This window comes from Spermophilus citellus (assembly GCF_964194105.1).
Source record: "Spermophilus citellus genome assembly, chromosome: 1".
Lineage (NCBI taxonomy): Eukaryota > Metazoa > Chordata > Mammalia > Rodentia > Sciuridae > Spermophilus > Spermophilus citellus.
In genome coordinates, this window is record NC_138182.1 from 8,377,297 (window position 1) to 8,404,188 (window position 26,892).

The following is a 26,892-nucleotide window of genomic DNA, read 5'->3' on the forward strand; positions in this document are numbered from 1 at the left end:
AGTGTCCGTGTGGCTCAAGGGAGTCCCTATCTCCTTCTGCCTTGTAAGGATGCACAGAAGCCACCCTTATAGAAAAAGTGGGTCCCCACCAGACACAGAATCTGATAGCCCTTTGACTTTGGACTTTCCAGCCTCCAGGATTGTGAAAAATAAATTTCTATGGTTTAAAATTTACCAGTCTATAGTATTTTGTTATATCAGCTAAAACAGACTAAGACACCATGTGATTGATTTTCAGACTGTGCTAAGATATTTTTTGCTTTAAACATGTAATAGTCAGACTTTGAAGGCTGGGGAGGTAGCTCAGTGATAGGCCACTGCCAGGCTTGTGTGAGACAAAAAACTGGGGAGAATACTGCTTTGTACTACTATGCAACACTGTCTTCTGTGCACTATTTGCCCATTAGAAAGAGTGAGACTGAATAGGGAAGAAGAAAAGAACTAATGTAGTATTGGCAAAGTACATTAAAACAAAACAGAATAAGTATGGTTGAAACAATTCTACCATCCAGAGTCCTCGAGAGAGAAGACACTTCAAAGCTTATTAGCTTCCTGTTTATTCAGATCTTCTTCAACTGACTTAGGCTAGGTTATTTTTCAGCTACTGTGGAAGGTGGATTTGAGTTCTACGTGTCTAGAGTGAGAGCCATCGAGGGCTTTTAGCTATGGCCTCTTCATTTACTTATCCACTGTATATTCTTTCCCCACGTCCTTCCCTCTGCCTGTGTGGGATCTTTGCAGGTGCAGGTTGAGTAATTTCCTATTATTGAAGGTTTTTCCCATCAGTTTGTTATTTTTTCATTTCTAGGTACTTGAGCCATCAAGAATGGTTATAGAAATGAAATGTGCATTTCTTTTTTCTCTCACATGAAAATATAAGATCAGGGGCAGATTTTTGTTTTTCTTTTAGGAGAGATGGGATGGAGGGAAGAGGATTGAGGATTGTCAAGCAGCTGCCCATACACAAAATTAAGTGAGGAACAATAAGGACCAATATTTGGATAGAAGTAAAGACATGATGCTTCCTTCCGGGGGAAACTAGAAGGTGGGAGGAAAAGTAAAGAGAGAAGGCAAGAGCAATGACTTCAGAGAATGAAAACAGGAAAAGTACATAGTTGTTGCCATGTAAAATGTATCATATGGAATATTGTCATAAATTTTATTAACATTTGTTTATCACTGTAAGCAATCACATTTAGTCAATGAATTCACTCATTCATTCGTTCACTCAGTTAGCATGGGCCACTGCACCAGACTCTTTGGTGCTGAGTGTCCATCAGTGTAAAGAGCAGTCAGGATGCCCATCTATGTGAATTTGTAACCTAATGCTGGGAATAAACACTGAGTATGTGCAGGTTGTTATATATATTTTGAAAGAAGAGAACAAGCTACAGCAAAGAAGAAGGGGTGAAAGAATGTAGTTTTCTGTGGTATGAGGTGAAGATGCTGTTTAAGCTGAGGCAGGAAAAGGGACGAGATGAGAATAACTGAATAAAGTCAATAACTACACAAAAGGCGAGATGGCTGGGTCTTAGGAAGAGAGTGGTTCAAAGTAAGACTGAGAAAAGGGGCGGAGACTGGATCATGCAAGACTTGGAATGTCACGTCAATCACAATCTGCCTACAGTACTCACTGTGTTTGAGACACTACTTTAATCACTTAAGAAATCAACTTATTTAAATTTGTCAAGAACTAAGAGAAATATCTTTTTAACCATTAACATTCCCATATTAAAAATAAGCAACTTAAGGGACAAAGAGTTTACACCCTGAAGTTCACACACAGAGTAACAAGAAAGAACCAGGAAAGTAACCCAGACCATCCACCTTTGTTGGTGCAACAACTGACCACTGTGTTCTATCAATCCTCAGGTGGTGTTAGCTTGCGTTCTAAATGTAACAGAAGACTACTCAGCTCTTGGCACTGAAATAATACATGGATTAGCTTTTCAAACTATTTTTTTTTTCTGATTGTTATATGGCAAGTATTTTGAATCCAGGTAAGAATGACTTGGGAGACCTAAAATTCATTTGGGAAATATTTTGTAGGTAGAATAATCCAGACCACTAGTAAATTAGATGATGGACTAGTCCATGATGATTCCTAAATGTGTTGCTAAAACAGTTGGACAGATGTGCCCTTACTGAGAGGGCAGCACTAGATTATGTGCAAACTCACCATCCAGTTTATAATCTCACCGACGTTTCTGTGTAATATTCAAAACAACCATGGTGCCAGTATGCAGTTTAGAAAACACATCAGGGATGAAGATGTGAGTTTATGTGTCAAACTATAATGCTGATGGCATTAGAAGTCACAAGAATGAATTTGAAAATTTGCAGGAAAGGTGTAGAATGAGAATTTCTTTTTAATTGAAAGTCAATCCCTTACTAACTTCAACCCTGTGAAGATGATAAAGGAAGTATTTCTGGCCAGAGAATGTTCTGGTCTTTCTTTTCTCTCTTTGCCATTCAGTCCCTAATTTTTAATCTAGTAATGTGTGCTTGCAGGCTATTTCTATACTTACAAGTCAGTCCTGAAAAACATTGGTCATGGTCAATCGATGCTCAAGACTTCTCGAGTCCATTCCTCTGTGACCTTGGCTTTGCAGGAGGCACACCATATGATTGTTAAATCAAGGGGAGATTCTTTGCCAGCTCATGTGTTTGTGTCTACTTTCTTGTGGAAATGCTGGGGCTTTCTGTCTTTAATCTTAGTCTGAAAGCCTGACAGCTTTGAAATTGCTGCAGAAAAGTTCACTGAAAGAGATAAATCAGTGTATCATCTGCATAAAACAGACAAGACATCATCAATGGTCAATAAAATAACCCCATGCAGCACACACTGAGAGACGCTCTTCTAGGAGCTCAGTAATAAAACCAGGGAACTTGAGAAATGCAAAGAAACAAAAACCACATCACATAAGATGATATAAAATTTCACCATGCAACTGAAACACTCACTCACACACACACACACACACACACACACACACACACACACACAAATCTATTTAAAAGTCTCTTGAAAGTTTCAGGACTCTTTGAATCTGACATTACAGTAGAAGAATAAAGAAAAATAAAATCCCAGACATATAGTGAAAAGGTCAACGTAATAAAAATAATGAGCTTCTCTTTCCAATAACAACTCTTATCAAAGTGACATTTAAATCATAGTTTGATCCACCTGATCTTGATATCTAGAAGAACCTATTTCAAAGAATACAATATAACTTTGCTAAACTGGAACTAGGGTATCATGACAGGTTTGTCTAAATGCAGGGTGGATTAGAAAAGACCAGGAATCAGATTAATTTTCCTAAGTCAAGGAGGCTCCTGAATTATTGAAAGCATAACTTGCCTCTGCAATCTCTTTCTAGGGAGGAGGAGGCAATGGGGATGAGTTTAAGCTACAGGATCTCGTCTGAGTTACTGCCTACGTCACCCTGGAAGTGGAGCTTGATGGCAGTTTTTTGCTGCTGCTCTTATGTGCTTCTGGTGATGAAAGATACTGCAGAAACTTCCACAGATACTATAGAGCCTGACATAGGAAGGTCAGGTTCTGTGGATGACTCCATGTCTGGAGAAAGGATGATGCCAGTCCCATATGGCCACCAACAAATGTTCTCAATTTCCTCAACCACAAAATAACTTCCCATGTTTGAACTTCTGCTCAGGACACAATAACTGAGAGATGAATTAGCATTGAAATGACTATCTTATCTTCTTGGATTCCATTTTTCAAGAAACATTGCAAGCCTTTCTTAAAGGTAATGCTTTATTTAGGAAGTGTCACCATGCAAACATAGCTAAACAGGATCACTACAAAACAAGAGCAACACTGGGCAAAAGGTGGTCACCCTAAAGCCAAGAAGATTTTAAAACCATGCTTTCACTCTGTAACACCTGTGAATGGACTTTAGCACTACCAACAAATGTTGCTATTTAGATAAAGTTAGTATTTTCACAGCTGATTAATGTCATGAGAGAGAAAAATGGAATTTAAAGAAAATAGCATTGTTTCTTTTAGGCATAGGAATGAATAGAGCATAATATTTGTTTTGCATCAAATTTCAGGAAAAAAAAAACAACCAAGATTCTAGGAATCAGAAGCCAGAAGTCTTATAGCATTAGTGATGTGATACTGATTTGTTTTATCTCCCTTTCCATCCATACTCTTTTCATTTTATAGATGCACATTATGACACAGGTAGTATGAGTTTCTGATGCTCCATCATGACAGAGTGACCATACTTCATTCCTACTGTCTCCCATTAGACCTCCCACTCACCAACATGAAACTCTGTCTTCTTGAATCTCATTCCCTCAAAGTTTGCCCCTTTTCTAGTATCAATGCATAGGTGCAATTCTGTGTGTCGAACATGTATGTTGAAATGGAAGGCTAAATTCAATTCTCAGCTCTACTGTGCAGAAGATACTATATGTGAGTAAGTAACAAGCCATGCCTCATTTCCTATTAAGGTAAGTGAAAGTGATGATACAAACATTAAAGAGTTTTAATAAAAATGAAATGAGGAAGTGCACATGAGAAATAGCATAATATATATGTTATTATCAGTAGGGTGCTATGATACTCAGTCATGGATGCCATTGAGAAATAACCACAATTGGGGAATCTTTGGTATAGTAGCTAGTTAATGAATAGGATTCCTCTGAAGTTCCAGAACCTACATTCCTAGTTCTGGGAAATGTTTCAGGACTAGTGAAGATTCACAAAACCTTCAGTGTAGCTGTTGAAAAGAATCTGGATCCCAGCCATCACTTTCCCTGCCAAGCATTTTTGGAACATCTTTCCTACGTTTGTTTGATTATTTTCCAGACTTATGAATTGATACCCCGAAGGTAGAATCCATAAAACTCTCAAGAACCTCAATTTTGAAGTGAAATTCTTCAGGAAGTAGGTCCATCAAAAACTCATCTCATGCTTATTCCCAAGAGCAGTCATGACTAGGGTGTGAAATTATGAGGGCAGCAGTGGTAGCAATTCCCCCGTGTGGATCTAGCTTCTCTCCTGCGGTGGTGGGCAGGACACCTATGGGGATTTTAGTTGTTAGGGGTGGTAAAGAAAAGCCTTATCAGGTGAATGCTGCAAAAAAGACTGGCATTAATCCTGGAAATGTAACTAGAAGGTTGATTCCTCCCCGCCCCCATAATCCAAATTTTGTAAGCGTCCCATTTTTTTTTTCAATAGACACCATTTCTGCTTACTCAGCCAGATTCATTTTGGGTTCCTGGCAATAAAGAACCTTGACTAATGTGTCCATTTGTTGCCAGTTTGCAGTCATTGACCAGATATTCAGAGTAGGCGCACACAGTGCAAAGGATAAATCCTCAAACAGCACTTGAGTAAAGGTGAAACCAAGAGAGAAGCACTCAGTAACTCATTTCAATTGGACAAAATGTCTCAGGAAAAAGAGACTAAATGCGTGGCTCCACTCTCCAAAGCCCAAATGGCTCGGCTATCCATAATTAAGTAGAAAGAGAGAGAGTGTCACAGGGGCAAGAAAGGTCACAGATATAGCTCATAGATATAGCCAATGTGTAAATTAGGCCCCGAATGGAACTATATGTATGCCTATTATATGGAGCTGAATTGGAATCAAATCAATAAGCTGACCTAGTTTTGAGAGTGTTTTATGATTGAAGTCACAACTTTCCTTAACTAAAAAAAAGACTTTTTTGAGACCTAAAAAGATACTTATGGTCAACTAGGTGACAATTTGGAAGCAGACTGAGGAGCATGCTCAGGTGGCCCAGGAGAGGCCACATCCTCCAGCATCATATGTGCTCAGCAGGATGATGGGAAAGTAAACTTTGAAAATCAATGGATGGGGAATCTTCTCCTGCAAGGAGCAAGAAGAGCTTCATCAAAGGATATCCCCCAGCTCTGGGTAAGAGGAACCAAACATCATCAGCTCCATGAGATTCCATATTACTGCAGGTTAACAACAGCTGTTTGCCTTATATTTTTTCCCTTTCACGTTAGGAGAACTCATGGTCACTCTGTACCTGGGGCACTGTTGCGTATCTGGGATATGAAGGAGAGGAGAGGACAGCAAGTTTCTTGTATCTTTTATTCACAGATCCCAAGTGACCCTGGATGCTCCTATGAATGGGGCATCACCATATAAATCATAACTGAGATGACCTGATACAGTTATCTTGGAGCAGTCATGTGCAGCAGGCAACAGATATGCTGGAGAGGGGGCAACAGATGATAAAAAAGGACTGACATCTCACAAAAAAAATGAGAAATATGCTTTCTTAAGACAAAGATTTTGCATCAAAAAACGTGCCAGAGCTGATATACAATCTTGCAAGAACAAAGTCAGATCTAAATGCAATCTTCACATGTGTTTGGATATGAAATAAGAACATTGATCAAAATTTACATTTTTATTGCAATTGCCATATATAAATAGTAAGAGTGGGATCTTGTACCACAAATGATTGATTCATGCTCTCTGTGGCCAAGTATATAAAACCCACATTCATATGATGTAAAGTAAAGGTACAGATTAATTAGTAGAAGGTCCCTCTGGATTAGGAACATGTTGGCAAATAATATTAAAATTTTATAAAATTATAATTTGATTTATGAAGTTAATTTTATCAACCTATCAACATAGAATTGGTAAATTGGAACCCTTCCCAGGCGCACTTCATGCTAGGATCAGAGATGGTATTGACTGGCAGTATTTCACATCCCACCTAAACACACAGACCATCAGCCATCACGACAATCACACTCCTTTTATTAGCTATGTCTCAAGAAATTAAACATTCACAGTTTAGTCTGACTTACATTATTATTTTCTTAGCAGTTCTCATCTTTTCAATGCTAATACAAAGGAAAATTTGTGTCTTTTTCTGAATTAATATGTATTTATATTTCTCTAAGAAAGTTAATAAGGTTAAGGATCTAACTTCATTTTTCCAAAGAGATCATATTTTTAATTAAAATACCAAAGAAGTAAAAGCACACAATAAAGAAGGAATTTTTTTAAATCATGATTTTTTAATAAAATAAAGAGATAAAAGTTACCACAGAATTAAGAAATAATAAAGCTTTTTCATTTTGATTGAGTAAATGTCTGAACAAAGTCAACAAGAAATAGAACCAAATGTTCATATCTCTAAATGGAGAAAAACTCCAAGTAAAATCTCATTTATCATGTTGATGTACAATGAAAAAGTTCCAATTTTATAAATCATGGTGTTCTCCTTAAACATTGTTGTTTCTGAGTTTAATATATCTATTTAATTTTGATTTAAAAATATTAAACTACAGAAGGACATCTACACACAAACATTAGATTTATGTTTTTCTTCAGATACAGATTGGAACTACTAAGTCCAGGTTACTGGGGAAGAGATCTATTTATAGATGTGCTGATTTGGGGGTAGACCAACTCTTGTCAATTTAGAGAAAACCAGTCTCTTCCGCTAGTCATTTAGCAAATAGGTTCAATATAACTAACTGTCGGCAGAGAGAGAGAGGGCTTCATTAAAATACCTACCTACCTACGTATATACATAAATAACAGAGGGAGCTTAGGAACTCAAGTTGCTTTACAGAGCAAACAAGGAAAGAATATGTGGTTTCCTTGATAATGATGCTTTAACAGGCCATGAGTATGTATTTCAGGTCTGGTACTAAAAAGGGAATCGTAGAGCAGGTTTGTTATAGCCAACATGGGAAGGGGTACAAATCAGTTTCTGTCTGAGCCTGTGAGCTCAGATACATTCTCAGACTGTCCAGGGAAGTCCTTTTAGAAAACAAAAGTCTTTACTCTCACAGAGTCACCTTGACAGATCTTTAAGTTACTGACTATTCAAGCCACCATTTGAATATCTCACAAGTAAAATAGGTGGCTTTATTAAATGACAAGTTAGTGCAATTGATGGCAGGAAAATATGGGGATTGAAAAGGAGTAACTGGAAGGAAGATTTGCAAATGCCATGCCCCATTTAAAGAAATACAGTCTTGTTTTTTTTTTAATTATTTATTTATTCTAATTTGTTATATATGACAGCAGAATGCATTTCAATTCATAGTACACATATAGAGCACAACTTTTCATGCCTCTGATTGTACACAAGTAGAGTCACACCCTTCATATCTTCATACGTATACTGGGGGTAATGATGTCCATCACAGCAAGAAGAACTTAAAATAGAGTCAGCTTTAAACTCTAGACCAGTGGTTCTTACCCAGAGGTGATTCTGGTCATCGAGCAACCCACCACCAAGATATTTGGCAATCGTTTGATTGGAGACATCTTTGGTTGTCACCTCTAGCTAGAGGCCAGTGAAGCATCTCTCTATACAGAAGAACACCCCTATCAAAGCAGTGCCCAGCCCAGACCCGGAGAGAAGGCTGAACTAAAGCTGTGGACAGCTTCAGAATTCTAGTGTTGCCCATGTTCCCTATGCTCCTCTGCCTAAGAAAAGAACAACAACAACAAAAAGTATTTTTGAATGTTCAGAAATTCTAAAATCTACATTTTTGTATGTTCAGAAAATCTTTTTTAAATAAAAAAAAGATAGGAGAAAGTTAATTTTCTTCTCAGGGACATTTATATCATATTATGTTACCTCAAAATACCTATAATGAGCACGAGTACTTTGATTTTAGTCAGACTTCAGTTAAAAAATCCATTTCTGCTCATTGTTAGTTTTTGACTTTGAGCACACGCACCAAATTCTAATCCTGTTTTTCTCAATTTGGAAAATGAACACGGGATTGCTTCCATTTCAGCTATAGTGTGAAATGACTTTATTCAGAAGGAGCACACAGAGCAAGTAATACCAAAGGGTATTATTACTGCCATTATCATTATTTCATAGGGTATAATATCACCTACTCAGACCGTGTGCAATTAAAACTGAAAAGCTTAAAGAACACTGATAATATTCTGGTGGAAGAGCTCATATGAAAGAACAGACAAAAATGCATTATTATTTTTTTTAAGTCTCAGCATTTGTAGCTACTTGGTTCCTTTCAGAAGTTGGTGTGGTTTCAGGAGCACAGAAGCTGAGCTACAGCCAACCTGTATCCCCAGGAAACACAACAAATGCTAATAAGACAGAACTCCGTGTGCTCTAAACCAGCGGGGATCTTTGATGCAATGGAGGGTGTCACCTACCCCACCACAGTGAACCCCAGTGTGTTGTACCTTCTATGGTCCCTTCTCCTTGAATGAGGGTGGAACTGTGGCTTCCTTCTAAGTAACAGAATGTGGCAAAGGAGGAATGCTCCCACAATTGTGTCCGGTTATGTAGGACTCTCTTTGATCAGTCTGCAGACACTCTGACTAGGCTTGAAGAGCCAACAGCCATGTTTTAATCTTCCTATGGGTTATCACAGGGCGGGGACCCATAGGCCACTTTCAGAGCCCACAGCAGACAGTAGCAAGCGCCTGAGACCTCAGTTACACAGCCACAAAGAAATGCACCCTGTCAACACCTAAATGGCTTTGGAAGTGGATTCTCTCCAGTTAGGCCTCCGAATGAGAACATGGCCCAGAGAGCACTCTGGTTTTTCACCTGGGGAGAACTTGAGTGGCAGACTCAAGGACACATTGCCCAGAATTCTGTAAGTTAGCATTACCCAGGGAAGCTGAAATGAGAGAAGTCTGTTGTTTTGAAACTAGGAAGAGTGTACTAACCTTGGACATAAAATAGAAAATGAATATCAGAGGATTGGTCAACAATATCTATAATGTCCCTTATCTATAATGTCCCTAAAATAGAATTAAAGTCTCAGATATTTAAGGTTTCAAGTCAGTCTGGAAAAACAGGTTTCCATATGTCATATATCCAGATCAGTGTAGTGTGATAGCCCTGTCTTATAATCTGTCTGATTTCACAAAAATGTATGCATACACACATACATATACTGGCACACAGAACAAAATCAATCAAGCTATGAAATATATTTTCTGCTTATTTTACCAACAATTTACAATTGGGTTCATATTAACTGTAAGTTTGTTTAAGAATTCTATATCCTATGGAGATAAATGAGAACCAATTAAGCCAAACTACCAAGCAGCAATTCTTTTCATTGCCAATTCTACAAAATATGATCATGCAAATAATCCAGATAGAATATATGAGTATTTCATTGATTAGTGATATGGTAAATATTTTAAATGTATGGAAATCTGCATGAAAACTCAGGATGCAGTTATTTATTAACCAAATATACTATTAAATTGAGGGGATTCAGTAAAACCCCTTCATTGAGTAGAGTTGATGGCATGGCCAAATTTGGAAGGGGGGCAAGGGGTAATGGCATCTTACATTTTTCATCAGGATCATGGAAGGGCATTTCAATTAATTCATATCATTTATTATGTATATGTGTAGAAGAAAGATACTTAATCTGATGATCATTTGAAAAAACTAAAAGGCAGCATTACATTCCTGCAGGTGTCAGATGTAGTCAATATGTGAAAGAAAAGGAGAGTGAACAGTGATACTTGTGTGACCAGGATAGTGGACCCCGAAGAGGACACATTGTCCCTTGAGCCAGGTGCTTCTATTCCTCATACGCAAGTTGAAGCAGGATTTTCAGGTGTGCTTTGGCTATTTCTCTTGTTTGTAAACCACACATGGCTTTTAAAGACTCTGCAGGCTTATTGCAATTAGATGATAATAGAATCCGAAACTATATTTGCACTAATTGGCTTGGTTTTGTACAGATGCACCAGGCTTATGCTGTAGTAAACATTTGGTTTCCATTGCACTTAAACAAATATGAACATAAATTATTAGGTAAAAAAAAATCCCTAACAACTTATAACAGGGTGAAGTAATTGCAACAACAGGCAATTGATTCAGAAGCAAGCCTGAGAAGAACACCAAGGGAATAGGTTATTCTGGTGAGTTCTGGTTCATTTGTGTGCAGAATATAATAATACCACATATATTTATTGGGAAAATTAAATTAGATTACATATTAAAAATAACATCTTACAAAGCGAATGGGATTCCATTTCTTCAAATGTTGCTTTTGCTGATTTCAATCGATCTAATCTCTAAAAAGCAGCCCTATTTTTTGTTCCCTTCTTCTTAACACAAATAATAACTAGCAGAGAGTCTCCTCGGTGATTCCATGATGAAAGGCTCCCATAAAGGGTGGTGTGGAAGGCACACTCCTTTTAACTTACGATGCCAAGAGCATAGATGCATGCAGAAGGTCATCTGTCCCCTGACTCGGTGCCATCAGTGACATAAACGTCCCTTTGGGCAACTCCTCATTGCAGTGTTGTGTCAAAAGAAAGAAAATCTCAAGGTTATGCCATTTTAAAGGTCTCTTTTCAATAGAAGATACATGATGGAACAAGAAACTGAAAAGTGAATCCCTCCCTGAAGGACAGTCAGAAACCCCAAGTTGTCTCCTGTGGCCTTCTGACCAACTCACCACCCCCGAGGTAAGTGCCACGTTAGGGAAGAGTTGTTCTTTCCCTTCTTCACATAATATGAGCAAAGTATGGGGTCCAGTGACACAGGACAGTTTAATGATTGCCCCACAGTTGCTGAAATGTAAAAGTCTGACAACAATTTATTTTAGGGAGAGGCAGGTTTCCTAATAGCAAATTCCACTGGTGGCAGTATTAGTACTATCGTTAATTCTATCAACGTACCACTTGGCAAGACACAAATGAGATAGATAAACAAATTCAGATTATCCTATAAGGCAAGTGCCTCCTGCAGCTCTCTGAGCCATCTGAAGCTGCGATAGTGACATAGCATAATTCACGGACTCTCTAGAGTGTCATAGTTTAATGGCATTTCACAGCCATGGTGCATCACATTACATTATGCTCACAGTATCGCCACGTAAGCCACAGCACCATAAAGTGATAACATCGCATAATGAGACACACAAACCCAATGTAATGTGACATACAAGAAAATCAATGCAGCATATCACTAAAAGTACCCCAGTTTGGAAGGGGGGTACCTATGGGCATTTCAAATGAATTTACAGATCATTCATTTCCTACATAATTTTACTGTATTTAATTTCTGTGCATCTGCAGGCTTCCACAGAGAAATCTTATGTTGAATTTGCAAGCTGTGCGGTCGCACAACCATATTTCTTTTCCAGAGGAAGCCGTGTAGTAAAATGTAGATCTGTAGCATAAAACATTTGAAGGAATTTAAAGAAGGGCAAGCGTTTCTTTTTTAAAGGAAAGCTCTTTTTGCAAATACCATGGATAGGGTTCCACATTAAGAAATGGCACAATCTTAACCTCTCAACGTGGGGGGGGGGGGCGGAAAGACCTCTTAAAATTAAAGAAATTATAAAGGGATTAAAAAGGATTTATTAGGAAACGTTACATAGGACATGGGGTTCAGGGTAGAACTTGACACTGACACAACAAGGAGGTCCTCAATAGTATGGGTCTTTTACAGGAGGGGAAACACTCTTAGTTAAGAGCACTCTAAAGACAGGCAATAAGTTACTATGGGAACGCTTAAAGACACACTTTAATGTGGAACACTGCTGAATGTCCTTACATTGGGGATGAGATGGAAAATAAGAGTGGTGTCTCAAACATGTAGATGAGCAAATCCCACATCAGTCTAGCAAGCATAGATCAAGGAGTTAGCATAAGTCAGAAATGTTGTAGGCATCTGATGGTGTGTCTAGGTGGAGCACTTGTCAACAGGGGTCAAAGCAGAACTTCAGTCTTGGCACTGGGTTTGACTGGAAGACACTCTTGAGGCAATTTTAGACTGTAGAGTGTATTATTTTCTAATATTTATGGCTTCTTCATTTTAGGTTGGTAGTTTGCATAATATCCTAAAAGATGAGAATATATTTAGAAGCTAATCTTGACATGAATGCATGAAAATTACAATTATACTCTCAAATGTTTTTTTTTTTCTTTTAAAAAAGACTGGTTTTCCATTGTTATTTTCTTACAATCGTTATTATAGTGGAGAAAGCTCGATAACAGGATCACAGGATCTATACCCTCTGAATGACTTTCTAGTGACCAGTGCAGAAGTGTTCACTGTAAGCACTGGGCCATCCAGCCACTCTCTAGAATGTTTTCATCTTTCACGACTGAAACTTTACAGCCATTAACGTGTCCCCCATTTCTCCTCCCCACAGCTGGTGGCAACCAGTTCTACTTTCTGCTTCAGCAGGTTCAACTGCTTTAGATGCCTCCTACAGAGGAATCACACAGCATTTATCTTTCCACGATGGGTTTATTTCACACAGCATAATGTCTGCAAGAGTCATCCACATTATGCCATCTAACAGGATGTCCTTGTTTTTAGGTATGAACAATATTCTGTTTTATATATATTAATAGCATTCCAGAGGAATCATGGGCTGAAGACACTGATGGAAATCTTAGCTTCCTTTGGAGCATTTGGTAACAATTTCCTGTTTCATGTCTTTGTCATTCAAAGGGGTAGAAAATAATATTAGAGGTGATGTGAGCATTTCCGTATATTTAAAAATTATTTGACACTTGGCTTCAATGTGGAATCTTCACCTACTGTTCCAATTTTCAGGCTCTCTTTATGCAGATATTCAATTTTTACTTGCTGAATAAATCCTACGTATATGTGTTATATGATTTGAGTACTTAAGGAAGGCTCCTAATTATGGTAATCACCATTAAAATTAAATTATCATTGAGGTACAAGCTTAATCACTCAAGAAAGCATACAACTTAAAGAAATATACAAGTAAACTTTTGGCAAGTTTAGTCCTATAACAAATATTATATAGGCCCAAACTTGACAAAAAGACCTATAGGATATGCATAACATAGGTACATGATATCAATTGTATAATATTTACTTATTTATATTTTGATACCAGCTATAGAACCCAGGGTACCTTAACCACTGCTCCACAGCCCCAGACATTTTTTATTTTTTTCAGTTTTGAGAGAGAGTCTTGGTAATTTGCTTAGTGCCTCACTAAATAGCTGAGGCTGGGTTTGAACTTGCAGTCTTCCTGCCTCAGCCTCCCAAGTGGCTGGGATTACAGGTATGCACCACTGCACTCAGGTATTATATGCATTATTATATATTATGAATATATACATGTGTGTTCATGTGTGTGTGTGTGTGTGTGTACATTCTCATTTTGGAAGGAAAAATGAAGAATTCTTGATCACAAATAAGGATGTTTTAAATCTATTTTAGACTCAAACTCTCAGGAGGACAATTTCATGAATCTCTGATTTCCCCCAAGATCCTTGGCACATGACAGTACCCGAGTCTGTGACATGATGTTTATACAACACACGTCAGTGTAAATAAATAATCATGCCTCTCAGGGAAAGACACAACCAATGTCCTTCTTGAATCGAGGTCACAGTATGTATATCACATTGGCATTCCCTCCCCGGCTGGCTCCCTTTCTTCCTGTTCTCTCTGTGTCAAGAACAAGGACACTGTCCTGAAGTGGCTAGACCTCCTCTTGGGCACTTAGAGCCCTTGGCACGGGGATCTTTATGGTTGGTACCTGGAATATCACCCAAGTCTGTGTCAAAGACTTGGTCCCTGGTGCAGCAATTGTTCAGAGATCGGGCTTTGGGGACATGATTGCATCTCAAGGGCTCTGATCTCATAGGATAGCTCAAGGGACCACTAGGGGATGGAGAACATAGGCGGGTGGGACCTGGTTGGAGGAAGTAGGTTGCTAGGTTGCGGAGGCCTGCCCTGGAAGGCCTTGTGTGTGGTCCTTCCTCCCTTTCTTTCTCTCCTTCCTAGGTGCCAAGAGCTGACATCTTTCTCTGCTCCACCTTTCCCTCATCATATTCTGCCCACCAAGGGAGGGAGTCAACCAGCCACAGACCCAGATCTCTGAAACCAAGAGCCAAAATCAAACTTTCCCCCAAGTTGTTTATCTCAGGTATTTTTCACAGTGATGAAATGCTCTCATGAAGGGAGTCTTCAGTGGACTTCCATGACCATTTTCTACAAAACTGACTCCTGAACTCGGTTGCATTTCCCTTCTGAATTCCCACGAGGCGCATCTCAGTTTAGCGGAATTCCTCAGAACCCTCTTCCCTGGTACTAACCAAGTCCCTGCCTCCCCCATCCTCCAAGGAATTGAAGTGATGGAGGATGATTCTGCGGCTTCCACTACCCTTTCCTCCAAATTGTCAGGGCTTTCCCTTAGAGGGCCTTCTAGGTTTCTTGGTCAAAGATGTGTAGCACCAATTTGGGGCTACTCCTCATCAATACTGGATATTTACTTTTTATGAAAATGTGTCATGTTTTGGTTTTTACTTGAAAGAGTTATGAGTTGGACATGGGGCACATGTCATCCAAGCGACATGAGAGACTGAGGCAGGAGGATATCAAGTTCCAGGCCACTCTCAAAAACCATAGAGGTCCTAAGTGTGACCTTCTCTCAAAATAAAAATAAACACGGACTGATGATGTAGCTCAGTGTAAAGCACCCCTGGTTCAATCCCAGTACCAAAAACCAAAAACAAACAAACAAACAAAAGAGTTATGAAGAAGTTGTTTCAGTGGTGTTTTTTTTCCTTCTGAACACATATTTCAATTCATTCATTAGAATAAGATTTTAGAGATTATTAAAGCTTAATACTTATGGGGAAAGAATCTGATTTTCATAGTATAACCAGTATTAATTCACTCTGTTTGAAAGCTGCATTTCTAATAGTGTATCACTTCTTATTTTACCTTACTTGATCTTATTTAGGGTTTGTTCTTTTTAAAACAAATACTACTCCTAAACTGTTTCAAAAAAGAAAATTTCCAAGATTCACCATCAGTTGATGTCACGTACAAGTCCCAAGTTTTTAAATAAACAGGAGTGTCCCTTGCAAGTGTTAGTAAATCAGAGTTGAATCAAGCCTTAAACCACAAGTATGGTATAAACCAAAGTCTTAAATTATCTGAATAGTTAAAATGGGCCTGGGGGTGGGCGGGGGGGGGGGGTGGGGGTGGGGAGGGGAGGAGGAAGAGACTTTGCCTGAAATGATCACTCAATCAGAACCAGAAAAAAACATTATTTTGGTCAAAAAAATATTTTAATAACTTCATTTTATTTTTATAAATACACAAAGCTACTTCATGAGTAAAAAACTCTGCTTAAAAGTATATTTTTTTTCCTTGAAAAATGAAGTTATCTGCTCTCCACAAGGTTCTCAATCCCTGTTAGCTATCATAAGTAACCTTTTAACAAGCTCTCTGTGGACATAACCACTCATCTATCACTCCATTCAATGCACTTGACCTCATTTTGCTGAAAAGAAAATCATCTTACCCATTTAGGTAAATTTATTTTCATTTTAAATTCCAGACCCAAGAAGTCAAATGAAAAGTTCTGCAATATTCTGATATAAAAATGTAGATAGTTGGCTTTCAGGAGACATATGTATGTCATACACATTTAATGGTTAAAAGATGGCATTTCTATTTTTTATTCCCTTGGGGTGCAAACAGCTGAACACAACCTTTCATTTCCCCATGGACTCTCCAGTGGGAGAGAGGAGACCCACTCTCAGGGGGCGCTCCTTACCCTCCTTCCCACACACTAACAGATGAAGCATCCCTGTATATTTCCTAAATATATTAGCAAGGAAAAGGAAGATCAGGTTGGAGATTTTCTGAACTAACATCTTTGCAGCAGATGTGGAGACCTCTCATTACTAAAAAGAAAACATTTATATAGACATTGAACTCAAAAGCAAAGTCAAACACTGTATTTCGTACCACGCTGGTCTATGTAATAAGCCTTCCCCTCTTATGTTTGAAACTATGTTTTTATGTGATGACAGTGACATTTTATATATTTAGCCCACAGTTTTAACAGCTCCTAAATATTCATAATGCTAATTTTAAGTCACAGCATGATTTGTTAATTCTTATAACTCTGCCAAACCTTGATAAATTGGGCTAAATTTGAACCAGATTTTCTAAGCCTTGCAGAGACATATTAATTCAATATTATTACTGTCAAGCATAAAATATGCTCAGACGCTCCCGACTCACATCACGCCACTGCACAGCTGAGCTGGCGCTTCATTCCCTGAAACGGACTCACTTATCTGCCACTGAAATCACCAATAATGTTGTCTATTGTTCTTGTCTTTAATGGGGTTCATTCTTTTGACCAAAATTGTACAGCACGGGAAGGAAGAGGAAAAATTTCTTTTGAGAAAAGGAATAGCTTAGGTAGTTAATAAATATGAACTACCACGTTTCACAAAATTTAAAGCTGTCAAGAATGAAAAAGGAGCTAATTGTTGTTGGTCTACCTAACGTTAAATATGGCAAATGGCTCTAAGTGAGCACTGTATAGAAATGCCTGGGCCTTCCGTAGGGATATTTCAGAGGAAATACACATGGTTTATTGGTTTTCTGCCATCTACAGTGCATTATAAATATGCCAATATCTGTTCATATTATCCAAGAAAATCTTATTTCCTGGACACGAAACTGTGTTATTGTGTTATGGTGACATTGTCCCTTGTTCCCAATAAACCTGAACTTGATTTAGATTTTGACTTTGGAAAATAAGCAATCCCCCTCTTTATTTTATCTGACCCTCAGGGCGTGTTTTTATTATCCGTGGATTTGAAAATATAGCACCAAAATGGTCTCAAGTGTCAATCACGTACAAGACAGACGGCGCTGACAGTTCTCCAAGAAAGTGTTCTCTTATGTTTGTCACCGCTTATTGACCCTCCACATAAGTGACAGCCATGTCTATTTAAAGTTCTTTCAACACACTGAGGTCTCCACCTCAGGCATCTGAATCTTACCCTCTTTCACACGTTTCAAATTATCTTTTGTTTTGGAAATCACGTCCCCCTTCACACTGCCTTTCCCCTCTCTGCCAAGTCCTGCTTTAAGAGATGCTACCTTAGATAAAAGCTTCTTTTGTCCCCATTTCTCTCTCTGTCACCATTTCATTCCATGCTCCTTTTTATAGCAAAACTTCTTTGACAATGTCTATTGGTCTCTTTCTGAATTCCTCAATAACAATTTTTTTTTTCTTAAAAATGTTGTATTTATAAATTGTTTGTATTTTTTTTAATTCATTACTGTTTAGATAAGTTTTAAGTTTACAGCAAAACTGAGCAAAACATGAGTTCTCTGATGCGGCCTCCCCCCATTGACTCCCAGCCACTCCAACCATAGAAACCCGCTCTGGAGTGGTACACATGTTACAGCCAATGAACCTGCACACACATGTCACCATCTCTCAATGTCCATATTTACATTAGGGATTATTCTTAGTGTTGTAACTTCTGTGCTTTTACTAGTGTGTAATGACATGTATCCACCATCATACTAACAGAATAATTTTGTCACCTTAAAAAGTTCTGTTTACCAATTTGTCCCTCTTTTTCCCCTTGGAACCTTGACCTTTTTACCACCACTGTAGTTCTACCTTCAACACACAGTTTTTCACTAATTTAAAGGTTTCAAGGCCAACCACTCCCCGGTTATTCCTGCTAGGATCACCCATAGTTTTGTTAAGCAATATACAATGGTCAATTCCTAATGCACCTCTTAGTTCAATATTTCAGCAGCTTTAACCAGGTATGGTTACTACCTTTCTGAAAAACACACGTCATGTCTTATTCACCTGGTTTTATATGCTACCTCTCTGGACATTCATACTCAGTCTCCTGCAGTGACGTTCCCTCTTCTGATCAATGTTTAAATGTTAGGGCAACCCTGGGGTAGGGCCTGGTCCTCTACTCCATCCCAACTTCTTGGAGTCTGATGTCTCTTATTCAGTTGGAAGACTTCAAATGCATCTATTTGTTAAGATGGCCAATAATCACACAGGACTTCTATCCTGGGACAAGATAAAGTAGATACGTTTCTTCCCCACTGAAATCAGTAGATGTCACATATGAACTAAAGACAAGCTGATGATGAAAGATGGAGAGGAAAAGGCAGGGCTTCTGGAACCCAGAGATCCAAACAGCTACAACGTGTTGACTTCCTAGATTTACTTTTTGTCCACTATCTTTCAAAATGAGCCCTAAAGAAGGTAGAAGCTGGAACCATCTAGGAGTACAGGTAAAAAAAAAAAATTATTAAATTAAATAAAAATTCAAGCCATCTGACCTCTAAGGAAAGGGCATCCTATCAAGACAGAAGCCTGTACAGAGACAATAAACCCTGAATCCACCCAAAACCACAACCAACTGTGGCTCGCCATCACTGCTATTTGTAAAGGCCAAATGGAAAGTCTGGGCTTCCTGCTTTTCCAGTCCTCTTAAAGTGCCTCTTCTTCACTAAGGTGGGTGCAAAGGAGTCTGAGAGGGGAGCTGGGGATGTCCATCACTGCCTGGAAGGAAGGAGCACCATTATACACCCAAAGTGTGGGTGAAGACCACGTGGGAAGAAATAATAAGGCACCCTTCCAGGCCTAGCTAGGGTGGTCTCTCCAACGTGTTCTAGGGACATGAATTATCACCCCAAACAGCAGTCATGAGACAATACCTCATTGTTGAGATGCAGTTGGCGGACGACTGCTGAAAGTCTATTTAAGGTTCAGAGTCTCATGACATCACATCAAAAATTTCTGAGATATATATAAAATCACTTAGCATGCAAAAACCAAGAAGTACCTCAAAATAAATTAGAAATGACAACCAACAGATTCCAACACTGTGATGATACAGATGTTAGAATTACCTGACAGGGATTTTTAAATCAGTCATCATAAACATAATCCCATGTGAAATTAGAAACATGGAATGAAATAGAAAGTTTCCCAAAGAAAAACGTAAAGAAGAACCAAATGGAAATGTCATAATGAAAAATTAAAAACTTAAAAAATTCTATGGGGAGGTCCAAAAGGAAGATAGGAAGATGCCCCAGGAGATACAAAATAACTTGAAAATAGAAGACAAAAATTGCTCAATATTAATGACACCTAGAAACTGGACTCAAGTAAAAGAGTCAGAGTCTCAGGAATCTGTAGGACAAACCAAATACCTTTCTTATCATTTCAGTTTCAGGAGAAGAGGACAAAGGAGCAAAGCTAAAACCACCTCATAAAAACTCATGCCTGAAAACCTCCCAAATTTGGCAGAAAGTATGAAGGTACAGATTTGCGATTCTGTTTCCCAAACAGGATAAACTCTAATAAATCCATACCAAGACACATCATATCCTAACTTCTGAAAATTGAGGACACAAGGAAAAGCATCTTAAAAGCAGAAAGAATCATCGTCTTACCTTGGAGGAAAAGATAGTTCTGAAGAGAGTCCGTGTCTCAAAAACACCATGCAGGCCACAGGGAAAGGGCACACAGCTTTTCCAGTGTCAAGGGAAAGAGCTGTCACCCCTCTCAAACAAACAAATGCAAATAACCTTTGAAATCGTGTTTTTTAATACTCTAGGGGCCCTTTTAGGTTATTTTCTGAGTTATAGGACCAACGAGCAAAGCAACTCTTGTTTCAGTCTTTCAAGTTGCCAAATATCTTCATGAGAGCTGAGATATTTATTTTGATCGGTAGATTCCAGAGTGTATGACATTGGAATTGCAATGGAAAGGGAAGTTCAGGGAAGATGACAAAGGGAAAAGTCATCTGTACTCAAATCCTTGTTCAACCACTTACTATGTGACCTTGGATGAGGGCTTTTATCTCCAAACCTTTGTTTCTTTATCTATTAAAAGAAAAGACCATATTTGTCCTATATCACACAAATATATGATTATCTAGAGATGTGGATCATTTATTAAAAAGATCATTTATGTTGAGCATAATTTTGGGGAGACAGGAAGAACACAGGGGTCTGTCTCTGTCTCTAAGGTGGATAGCTGGTTAAAGAGACAGACCTGTGCACCTTCAATAAAGGCAAGAAGATGAGGCAGAACATGTTGACGATGCACCAATAATATTCTGTGGGAGCAGCATCAGTCTTAATATTAAACATATAGATATAAGTCCTGGGTTTGCCACTTACTAACCTTGATCATTGAATGAATTATTAATATCTCCAAAATTCAGTTTCCTCATTGACAAAATAGGGATAGAACTAAAGTCTCTGATGGGAGGTTGTAAAGCTCTGATAAAGGTAACTTATGTGAATGTTCAGCCAAGTGTGTAATAAACTTAACAGCATTGTCTGAAGTGGTAGATGATTGTTATTATTAATTAAACATAAGGTTATATATTGGGAAGGACTTTTCATGATATAGGCTTGGGGACAACAGGCTTTTCACAGGCAAGTTTGTCATGGGTCACAAGTGTATCCTAAACTGTTAAACAGGACATCCTAAACCAAGCAGCTGGAAAGTTTCAGGAGAAATTGAACATCCTGAGAGAGTTGGAACACACATACAAATGGTGAGAAGAGTGGGTTGCGATTTTACTCTTGATCAGGTTATTGACAATAATGAGCTGTGGAGGGGACTAGAAATCAGACAGACATGATAATCACTGCATTTCTTCAAGGTCCTTTTCATACCAAAGAAAATGGTATATAGGAAAGTGGAGAGGTCGGTATCAGAAAAATCGATCATAATGCTGTGAAATCCTACAGGGAGTGGGGAATAAAAGCCTGAACTACAGAGAGGAAATGGGTAAAAAGAATGATGGACGTGAGAAGCGGGAATAGGCAATCTTCAAATAATACAAGGGAATTGATTTATCGAGAAGAGTCACACGGAGCAGTAATGGAAAACACAACAGGAAAAGGGCTTCTGAACCTGACATTTTACTACTGAAAAACTGAACTTGAAGAGCTTCAGAATTGTGCCCAAACCCAGAGTCTGTGTCTTAGATATCCTTTTATTGCACCTTTGTGCCAGTGGACTGTGTCCTCTCCAGGGCAGCGCTCTAATGACCAGCTGGGAGGACAAACGCCCCAGTGCCTGGGTACGGCCAGGTAGGAGGGGGGGTTATTCACTAATGGAGGTTCTTATTCTTGTACACCCAGCCCTCCCTCCGCAGCTAAGGTTTGTGTGTGACGTCAGGGTGGGCAGGGATCCCATCCACACATGCTGCACGCAGGTTGAATGATGCCCTCCACACGGGCTTTCCAGTATCAGTGACCTTGAAAACACCCTTTCTCCCTCAGTGTTGTGTTTCTGGCCCTGGCCATCAATCAAAAGAACTCACATTATAATGTATACGTTAATTACAGGAGAAGGAAAAATAGTGTAAATAAGATATTGGGTCCAGTTTTTATTCTTCTTCCTCTGGCTTCACTAATTCTACAAAATGATACTTTGTGGGAATACACATTTCTATAAGATAACATAGAGCATCTGAATGAATGCACCCTTATACTCACCTATATTGTCTTATATTTACTGAATGTTGCTATGGGCCAGATATTGTTTTTAGTGCTTCACACACGTCATAGTATTATAAACCAGAGAAGGTGGGTAATATCATTAGCCCTTATTAGACAGATGAATAACATGAATCATGGAGAGTTTAATGGCCCTGCTCAAAGTCAGGAAAGAAAGGTGGTTGCTATCCTTTGAATGCCCCCTCCAAGTTCATGTTGAAATTCCATTGCCATTGGAACAGCATTGAGAGGCTGGGCCTCTCAGCTGATTTGGTCATGGGCATCTCAATCTTCATGAACACATTAATGTTGCTCTGGTGGAAATGGCTTAGTCATTGTGGGAGTGGGCTCCTGATGGTTTCAGCCGCCATTCTTTCTCTCTCTCCATGTCTCAGGCACTTTCTTTCCTTCCACCTTCTACCATGCGATGATGCGGTACAAGGCCAGTGCCATACTCTTGGACTTCACAGTCTCTAGAGCTGTGAGCCAAATAAACTTCTATTGCTTATAAATCACCCATGTTCAGGTAGTCTGCTAGATAAACACAAAATGGACTAAAATGGTGGTGAATTTCATGAATCTGATACAAGAATTTCTGTTCCTAGGGAGTATGATAGGGCAGTGTATATTCCAACATGGGTGTGTCTGTTTAAGTATACATGGGTACGTGCACACACAGAGACGGTTAGCACACGTGTACCCTTGATGACATCTGCCATTAACATACACATAACACCTAAATCCTGAGGGTAACAGATGTGTGCCAAGGCCCTGTGATGGAGAAATGCCTCGAAACAAAACAAATCTACAGTTATACCTTTATTTTTCTTCCTCTCAGTGCATTCATTCATAAGTCTAAATTAAGCTTCACATTAAATTCCACAATTTAACTTTCATCAATAATTACTAACACCACATATCAAATCAAATTTCTAGAAACCCCCAAATAATTTCTAAAAATAGGGAGATTTAAAATTTCAGTTTTCTAAGCAACAACCTTAAAAAATACTTATAATTAGGGCAGATTAAATTAACTCAGGCAAGCATGAAACTGTAATTTGCAGGTCACTCAAGACAAAAAAAAAAATTCTGAGTTACTCTGAACACCAGCCTAAGGTATGACTCCACATTAACGAGAGTGATTTAATAAGCAATTTAAAAAAATCAGTCTTAGTATTGTATAACAGAGGTCAAAAACTGGCAAGCTACAGGCCAGATTTTTCCCTGAGATATGTTTTATTTGGCCCACATAGTTTGTGCTTGTCCAGGGTCGTAAATCTTTTGGAATAATTACCAACATTTAAAAATCTAGAAAAACCTGAATGTTTGCTTCTTTTACAAAGACCGAAGCTCTGGCTAGCAGGGCATTCATTCTCTTAGGACAACCTAATCTGCATCTGACGAACCCTGTGTGTTCTGTTCCCTGTGATTCTGTCATTTCTCTATTCTTCTAATATTGTGGTAATTTCCCAGCACTCCATCATCTTCATTTATTTATATTACCCATGCAACCTGTCCTTATTTGAGTCCTGGTGTCCTGTTGGAAAAGTGTGACTACAGTTTGGAAGGTCTGCGTGTGCATCTAAATCTCATATTTCTCTCACAGCATCTGTGGTAGGGAGAGTTTGAAGGTGTTAGCCATCCCCAACTCCAAGACAGGCATTGCTGGAGAACACACCCCTTCTCCTGGTTAATCAATCAATTGCTAATCTAGGTGCTGCTGTGAAAAGACTTCGCAGATGAAATTAAGGTCCCCAATCAGTTGACCTTAATATGCAGATGTATCTAAGTAGATCTAATAAAATCACATGAGCTCTTTAACAAGGAGAATTGTTTCCATCTGGTCACAAAGGAAAGTATCCAAGATTCCATTCTAGCTTTTTGAGGACAGAGCAGAGAACTCTGCTGTGAACTGCCCCCAGGGGCCACTTAGCCTCAACTCTGGGAAGCCCATACAGGTAGAAAGTAGTGTCCAAAAAGTAGCTAGAAGGAAGACTCATCCTCCTATAACCACAAGAAGATGAGTTCTGCCCAAACCAGCAATTTGGAAGAGATCCCGGGCCCAGATGAGAACAGATTTTAGCCCAGTGAGACCCTGAGCAAAGAACTCAGCTGTGGAGTCTCCAGTGCCCTAAGCCTTTAGGTTTATGGTAATTTTCCAGGCATTAATAGAAATCTAATAGAGTATCCAACCATTCTTCCATAATCCTGAAGTAAATCCTCAATGTCTACATTAACATCTCAATTTCCAATTCCTTCTCAAGGTGTGCAGCTCCTACTTACCTGGTTACTTTACTGACCTCCTTTGAGTGTTTATCCTGCAGGACACAAAATCAAGTTGCCCTTTAGCCTAGCTCCTGCATCTCCAGTTTTTCCCTCACACAACCACAGGATATGCAATATTTGTATTTGAACCTTTTGGAAGGACTTTTCAAAATCTTTACAAGACTCCTATTGATTCCAAAAGGTGAGACTGCTCTGCCTGGCATTCCGTCCTTTAGTAGACTGAATCCTGCCTGCTCAGTGATACAAAATCCTTATAAAATTTTGCACTACTCAGCAGAGCTGAAGTTCAGCAATAGTCACTCTTTATGTGTGTCTTTTATTAGACAGCAAATCACAGGGCACAGTTACTATAGGAAACTGACCACAGTCCTAGGGCATAGGACCTGTACATGTTCATGATCTCAGGTGTTTCTAGAATAGCTCAATTTCATGCTTCATCCTTTTGCCATGTTTCACACTATGTTAAAAAAACAACAGAAGTGTATGACTATTTTAAACACAGGTTGATGACCAAGTGGAGCCACTCTGTGTCAGTGTCTTTATGTGAGCTTGTATTTATGATCTCAGCATGAAGTTGTGCTACATGGAATTTATTAAACAGTGAGCTCAGGAAATAAAGATGGTCTTAGTATGGAAATTATTCTTCATACCCAAAGTGAAGGCCAAAGAATGTCAAAGTAAGATGTGAAAGAGAAAGTCAACTCAGTTTAAATGAAAGTGAAAAGAAATATGAAAGAATAGGTTGACTAGTGACTCACTAGTTTAAGTTCACTGTATTTATGTTTAGCAATTTAGTTTGGCAAAAACAAACTAGCACAATATACAATTACATTAATTTTGTTGGTTGAATTTTAGTGGCTTTGTCATTGGGTTTATTTCTAATTCATAAATTTGCTTTGGATTTATAGTTATCTGTTAACTGACAGTTTATACAGTTTTATGTTCCTATGAGTTTTAATAATAGAGTACAAATATCTAAGCTGATGTAGAGATGGGTGCCTATCTGTAAATACTCTTTTTCTTTATAAAGAATTCATATTTTAATTAAACATGGAAACAAACGCCTTTAGAGTTAGGAATAACAGATTTCAAATGTGCAAATGTAGTTGCAAGTGCTATGTTTGCCAGTTACAATATTTGAAAGGCTAAATTTATGACATAAGGCCTGATTTCTCTTGTTAGTATAAGAGACTTTTCAATTATATGCTTTTGAGATAGCCTTCCATTCCTAAAGTTTTGCACTCATTTTTTTTTTCATTCTCGGTGGCAATAATTCTAAAACTTGCTCAATTACTAAAATTACATGTGGGAATTTTATTCTATAGCCTTTATATTTTAGGAAAATTAGATTTAATAAATAATTGCAGGTTAATAGTATGAGTTCCCACAGACCCATACTCAGTTTCCCATATCATTACCTTACATTAACCTGATGCATTTGCTACATTTAATGAACCAGTGTTGATGCATGATTATTACTACAGTCTACTGTAACTTATTTGGATTTCCCTAATTTTTACTTACTATCCTTTTTCTGTTGCAAGATTCCATCCAAGATACCATATTCTACTTACCCACTGTATTATTTTACTGGATTAATAAAGTATAGCCACATCATATTGGTGTTATAAATAAATAGCAATTGTTGTTTAGAATAAAAATAACCAGACTTTTAAAAATGTACACATTATGGACCAGAGTATCATTAATGTGTATTGATAAGAAACAGAGCAGCAGTTGGTTGGCACTGGGTATGAGATTAGGCAGAGTACCTTTGTGTATTGGAAATGTCTTAACATTTGATTGTGAAAGGAATTATGTGGGAATACACTCATCAAAACTCATCAACACGTGCCTTAAAATGTAATCATTTATTGGGTTCAATGATGCACAATAACATTTATTTCTAAAATGTAAAATGCAAACTCATTTTCCAAAGTTACTTAGTAGACAATGGAAAATACCTAAAACTGTGAGTATAAAGATTACACAATATAGAGAAAGAGTAGCCAAATTCTAATGATTAAAATGGACTATCAGAAATGAGTTTGGCCATCAAAAGTCATCTCCCTCTTCGCCATCATAATAGAATAATGGTGAGGACCAAGTCATGTGCTATGTATCTAGACCACTCATTTCCAGTTCTTCCTTGGGATTAACCATTCAGCCACGTAACTAAGTCTTCAACAAACACATCTGCAGAGCTTCTACCTTATTTGCTTTAATGAAAGTCTCTTGCATGGCATAATAGCTACGGCATGGATGTGCCCTTACCTGAGCTTTGACTGTGGAGAT